Source organism: Arachis ipaensis, chromosome B02 (assembly GCF_000816755.2).
Source record: "Arachis ipaensis cultivar K30076 chromosome B02, Araip1.1, whole genome shotgun sequence".
Taxonomy (NCBI): domain Eukaryota; kingdom Viridiplantae; phylum Streptophyta; class Magnoliopsida; order Fabales; family Fabaceae; genus Arachis; species Arachis ipaensis.
Genome location: NC_029786.2, coordinates 98,408,823 through 98,414,453, shown reverse-complemented (window position 1 = coordinate 98,414,453; position 5,631 = coordinate 98,408,823).

The following is a 5,631-nucleotide window of genomic DNA, read 5'->3' as shown; positions in this document are numbered from 1 at the left end:
GCACCACCAGTTCTCGGGAAACCCAGAGCCGGAAAACCGCTCTACCTCTACCTGTCAGTAACCGAGGAAGCGCTTGCCGCAGTCCTCGTTACAGAAGAAGCGAAGACCCAACAGCCCGTTTACTTCGTGAGCAGGGCACTCCAGGGACCAGAGCTGAGGTACAGCAAACTGGAAAGACTGGCGCTGGCGCTCTTAGTGTCCTCCCGAAGGTTAAGACAATACTTCCAGAGTCACCGTATAGTCGTGAGGACGGATCAGGCGATTCGACAAGTACTGCAAAAACCTGACTTGGCTGGTAGGATGATGACCTGGGCCATCGAGCTCTCACAATATGACCTACAGTATGAGCCCCGACATGCAATCAAAGCCCAGGCAATGACAGACTTTTTGGTTGAGGTAACAGGGGACCCTCCCGAAGAAACGGGCACATGGTGGAGGCTTCATGTGGACGGAGCCTCCAACCAAACGTCCGGAGGAGCAGGGGTCATCTTAGAAAGCCCAGCAGGGGTCACCTATGAGCAATCAACCAAGTTCGAGTTCCCAGTGTCGAACAACCAAGCAGAATATGAGGCTCTCTTGGGCGGACTAATGCTAGCTCGGGAAGTCGGGGCGACGAAGGTCGAAGTATGCAGCGACTCCCAAGTCGTCACCTCGCAGGTAAACGGGAGCTACCAAGCCCGGGACCCCCTCCTCCAAAAATACTTGGAAAAGGTTAAGGAAATGACAAGCCAGTTCCAGGAGGTCATCGTCCAGCACGTTCCAAGAGAAAGGAACACACGGGCAGACCTCCTGTCGAAGCTGGCGAGCACAAAGCCAGGATCGGGTAACCGGTCGCTCATTCAAGGCATGGTGAAGGAACCAACGGTCGCCCTCCACTTGACAAAGTCGAGCCCCTCATGGCTGGACCCCATCACCAACTTCCTGGAACTCGGCAAATTGCCCGAAGATGAGAAAGCAACCAAAGCTTTAAGAAGGGAGGCGGCCAGATATGCAATCATACAGGGACAACTATTCAAAAAGGGACTCAGCCAGCCCCTATTGAAGTGTTTGCACCCCGACCAAACGGACTACGTGCTTAGAGAAGTCCATGAGGGGTGTTGCGGACACCACATCGGGGGCAAAGCCCTAGCAAGGAAGCTCATCCGAGCAGGATACTACTTGCCGAAAATGATGAAGGACTCAAAGGAATTTGTCAGAAAATGCACAAAGTGTCAACAAAACGCCAACTTCCACAGGGCGCCGGCCTCCGAGCTAAGCTCGCTAACGACTACACGACCTTTTGCACAGTGGGGAATCGACCTCCTGGGACCTTTCCCGGTCGGCCCAGGACAAGTCAAATACCTCATTGTCGCCATTGACTACTATACCAAATGGGTGGAGGCTGAACCACTAGCCACGATATCGTCCTCCAACTGCCGGAAGTTCATGTGGAGGCAGGTGATAACCCGTTTCGGTATCCCGGAGGTCGTTATCTCAGACAACGGGACCCAGTTCACAGACAAGAAGTTCATGGAATTCCTCTCTGGCCTAGGGATAAAGTAAAAGTTCTCCTCAGTAGAACATCCCCAAACAAACGGGCAGGTAGAGGCCGCAAACAAAGTCGTCCTCCTTGGTCTAAAGAAGCGCCTAGACAATAAGAAAGGAAGCTGGGCTGACGAACTCTCCTCCGTCCTATGGTCTTACCGGACAACCGAGCAAAGCGCTACGGGGGAAACTCCCTTTCGCCTAACATACGGGGTCGATGCGGTAATACCGGTCGAAATCGGCGAACCGAGCCCCCGACTGCTACTCGCGGGCATGAGCGAAGCGGTCGAGAAAGACCTGATTGAGGAAACAAGGGAGATGGCTCACCTAACAGAAACGACAATCTTGTTTACTTACTTTGACAAATACTTGCCCAGCTGACGATTAATTTTCACTTGTTCAAATTTTTTACTTGTTAAAATTTTCTTACTTCACATGTGTTTCACACGACTGATACCTAAAACGGCACCCCGGGATTGATCACCCCGGGAGCCAGACGGGTCATAAGCCTTAACCAATTCGGCGACGACGCGACCAAATCGGTCCGAACCGTTGCCAACGTAAAAATGGCGAGACGGGCACAAGAAATAAGCCCGCCCAGAATAAACGGTAAGACAATAACGGCAACACGACCAGACAACGAAACGAGCGTAAATCATAAAGCAACCAAATAAGCATAACTTATAAAGTGTCAAAACATGGGATGGACAAGCAAATTGTTCAAAACGAACAAACGACAAATACGCAAAGTTACAAGGTATCACTTCCTCGGCATATCTACAACCTTGCCATCTTGAATCATTTTGAAGACCCCAATAGCAGAGGTGTCGAAGTCGGGAGCCACAATCTTCATTTGAGCCTTCAAGGCATCCTCAGTCATAGTAATTGCATTCTTTCCCTGATCCTTGGTCGCTTTCAGCTTCTTTTTGAGCCCCTCAACTTCCGACCTAGCGACCTCGGCCAACGAGACAGCTTCGTCACGCTCTTTCTCCAAGGCCGCCACCCGACCCTGGGCAGAGTTCAGCTGGCCCTCCAAGGTCATCTCCCGCTCGATTAGGCGGGCCACCGACTCGTCCAAAACTTTCAACTTCTCGGCAGCGAACGCCGCCTTCTCCTCCGAAACCTTGAGCTTCTCCGTCATTTCGGACAACTGACCTTGGAGCTGCTCAACTTGAACTTTGAAATCATTATTGGCTTTAACGAAGGACTCGAGCTTCCTCCGGAGAGCTTGCATCCCCGACAACTCGAACTCAGCCTTTCGGGCTATTACGGCTCCCCGGAGCAAAGTCCGATACATCCATCTAGCCTGCCCAGCCAGTTCAGTGCCAAGGAAATGTTCCTCCGTCCCGGGGATCAATTGGGAATCTATAAACCTTGTTGCATCAAAATTTCTCTCCATGATACTAAGGGCCCCCTCCGGGCTGGCTGACGACCTCCGCCTCTTGGGGGTGTGAATAAGCTCCACGTCATCATCTTCTTGGTGAGAAGTGGTTGAGTGCCTGCCAGTTGCCTCCTCGGGAACAGGGGAACCCTGATCCCCGATAGGCCTTTTCCCCGCCTTAACGGCCTCCCGAGAAGAAGCCTCACCCTGACCTTCAACCTCCACGGCCGGACCCTCTGACTTCCCGGTCTGATCCTCCGCCTCCCCAGCATCCTTCTCCGCTTTCTCGTCGTCACTATCCTCAAAAAAGGTCTTCATCAAGTTTTCAAGTCCGACCACAGTGGCAGACATTTCCACTACAACAAACAACAAACGCGTTAGTCGTCAAAACGGATAAACGAAACAACAGTAAACGCAAAGACAAGCAAACAAGACAACTCACGGATATAGCTCCTGCCGGCCTCCCGTTCACCCATAAGAAGATGAGGGTTCACGGGGTTCTTTTCAAAAATAGCAAAAAGAACGTCAGCTATTTGCTTATCTACAGGTGACAACCTTTTGTACGTCACCTTGATAAAGGGATTCGACCCCGCCCCGAAACTCCAGTAAGTCGGGATGAGCCGCTCCCCCTCTAACGACAACCAAAAGGGATGACGACCTCTGACGGGACGGACTTTGAAATACTTATCTTTGAAACCATGGTAGGAGTCCTCGAAGAGGCCAAATATTCTCCTACCCTGGCCAGAACGGAAAGAGAGAAATCCTTTCCTCGCCTTCCCCTGCTTGGAAGGGTTGGTAAGGTTGAAGTAAAAGAGTAAGACGTCCACTGACACCGGCAGCTCTAGATACTCGCAAACCATTTCGAAACAGCGGATCGAGGCCCAACTGTTCGGATGAAGCTGAGAGGGGGAGACGGATATCCGGTTTAGGAGTGCCATTTGAAACTCAGAGAACGGTATCCGGACGCCAACTTGCGTGAACATGGACTTGTAAAACCAAATCCAATCAGGGACGCGAGGAGAATGGAAGTTGAGCTCATAAATATGCTCGTGGGGGGTAGGAACAACGGTCTCATAATTGGCCTCCTCGTCCGTCTCCCCACACAAGTGACCGGCTCGCCGGAACTCATTCAACTCCTCCAAATCCATTTGGTTGGGCGATGCCTTTATATCGTCAGTCACTCAGGCGTACGGGTCGTAGGCCGCGCCAGATCCGGAAGATCGGGAGACGATGCGAGGCATACCTACAGCGGGGTACCAATCCGTTAGTCTATGAGGTCGGGAGTCCATAAAAACTCAAGAGCTACACCCTTTCAACTTTGTCACGACCAAATACGGTTAAAACCTAAGCCTATCGCACAAGTCACCCGAAAACCTACCCCGGAATGGTACCCCTCCCATAATTCATCTACCCCAACGTTGGAAAGCCATCAGGCAAAGGTAAACAGAAACAGCAACTACGCAACAATAAGGCACAGTATAAACACAAGAGAGTAAGAAACAAGAAGTTACCTGAAATGGCTGTAGGAACTAGAGTGTGAAAGAGAAGCACAAGATAGCTCGGGCGAGAAAATTTGGATGTCAGGGAGAAAAGAGGATGAAAATGGCAAGAGTGGGAGAAAAAGAAAAAAGAAACTGTTTAAAAACCACCACGAGAAGCGCGAAAAAAACAGGGGCGAAACGGTCTTTACGCGCGGGGTTTTTTCAAAACCATTATGAGCATTTAATGCTCAGCGCGAAGATCGAAGCAACGAACGAACGCCTCAGCAGACCAAGGGACACGCGCACAAGAGACGCGCCTCTCTTACGGTCAGCCGACTCAACGACAACGCACGATCAAGGACATCACGCGCCACCGATTGCCCTCACGACCCTCACTGGCGCGTCGGGGGCACTGTTACGGCCCGGCCCAGGACTCTCAATACTGACATGTATATAAGGGGAAGACTGGCTCTTCCCCCAAGGTACGTCACGTCCCTACACCACCTTCATTCTGCCTGCACGTATTCTGACAAGAGCGTTGGAGTGTCTTTGCAGGTGGCACCCCCCTTCACACAAAGTACTCGGGACCTCGTGCCTCTCAGACTAGAAGACCGTGACCAGACGGGCCCCCTTCTATCACTCTGAATCTCGATCCGAACCGTCCGGTAACCGACCTACCGAACACTATACAACTTCCAACAAACATCTCCATGTTTTCTGTTAAAACAACAGAAACATAAATATGTTAACATACAGTGACGAGAATGGAAGCAAACACGCAGACGCAGAAGTGGAGAGGGGAAGGACGCCGCGCCTGAAGAGAAAGAATGACGCAGTGAAGCTGCCAGGGTGACAGCACAAGAGTGGCCAGTGGCGAGTGGAGACCGACGATAGCGTATAGTGCTGTGAGGGTTTTGAAGTTTGAACAAAGTGGAGAGTGAGTGAGTGACTGGAGTCTGGAGAGTTGGGGCTTGGGTGGGAATAGAGAGTTAGAGACGGCGCAGCAACAAAGGTGACAAAGGAAGATAAGGTTATGATTTTTTAATGGGTGAAATTACTAAAATACCCCTATGTTAGAAATAAAGTAAGGGTATTTAAGTAAGTTTAACAATTCGGGAAATTATCGGGAATGGGGCGGGAATCCCCACTCGAGTCCCCGCGCCTGTCATAGGAGAATTTTGCTTCCCATCCCCATCCCACGAGAAAATTTTTCTACTATCAGGACCCCGTTCGGGGCGGTCCCCG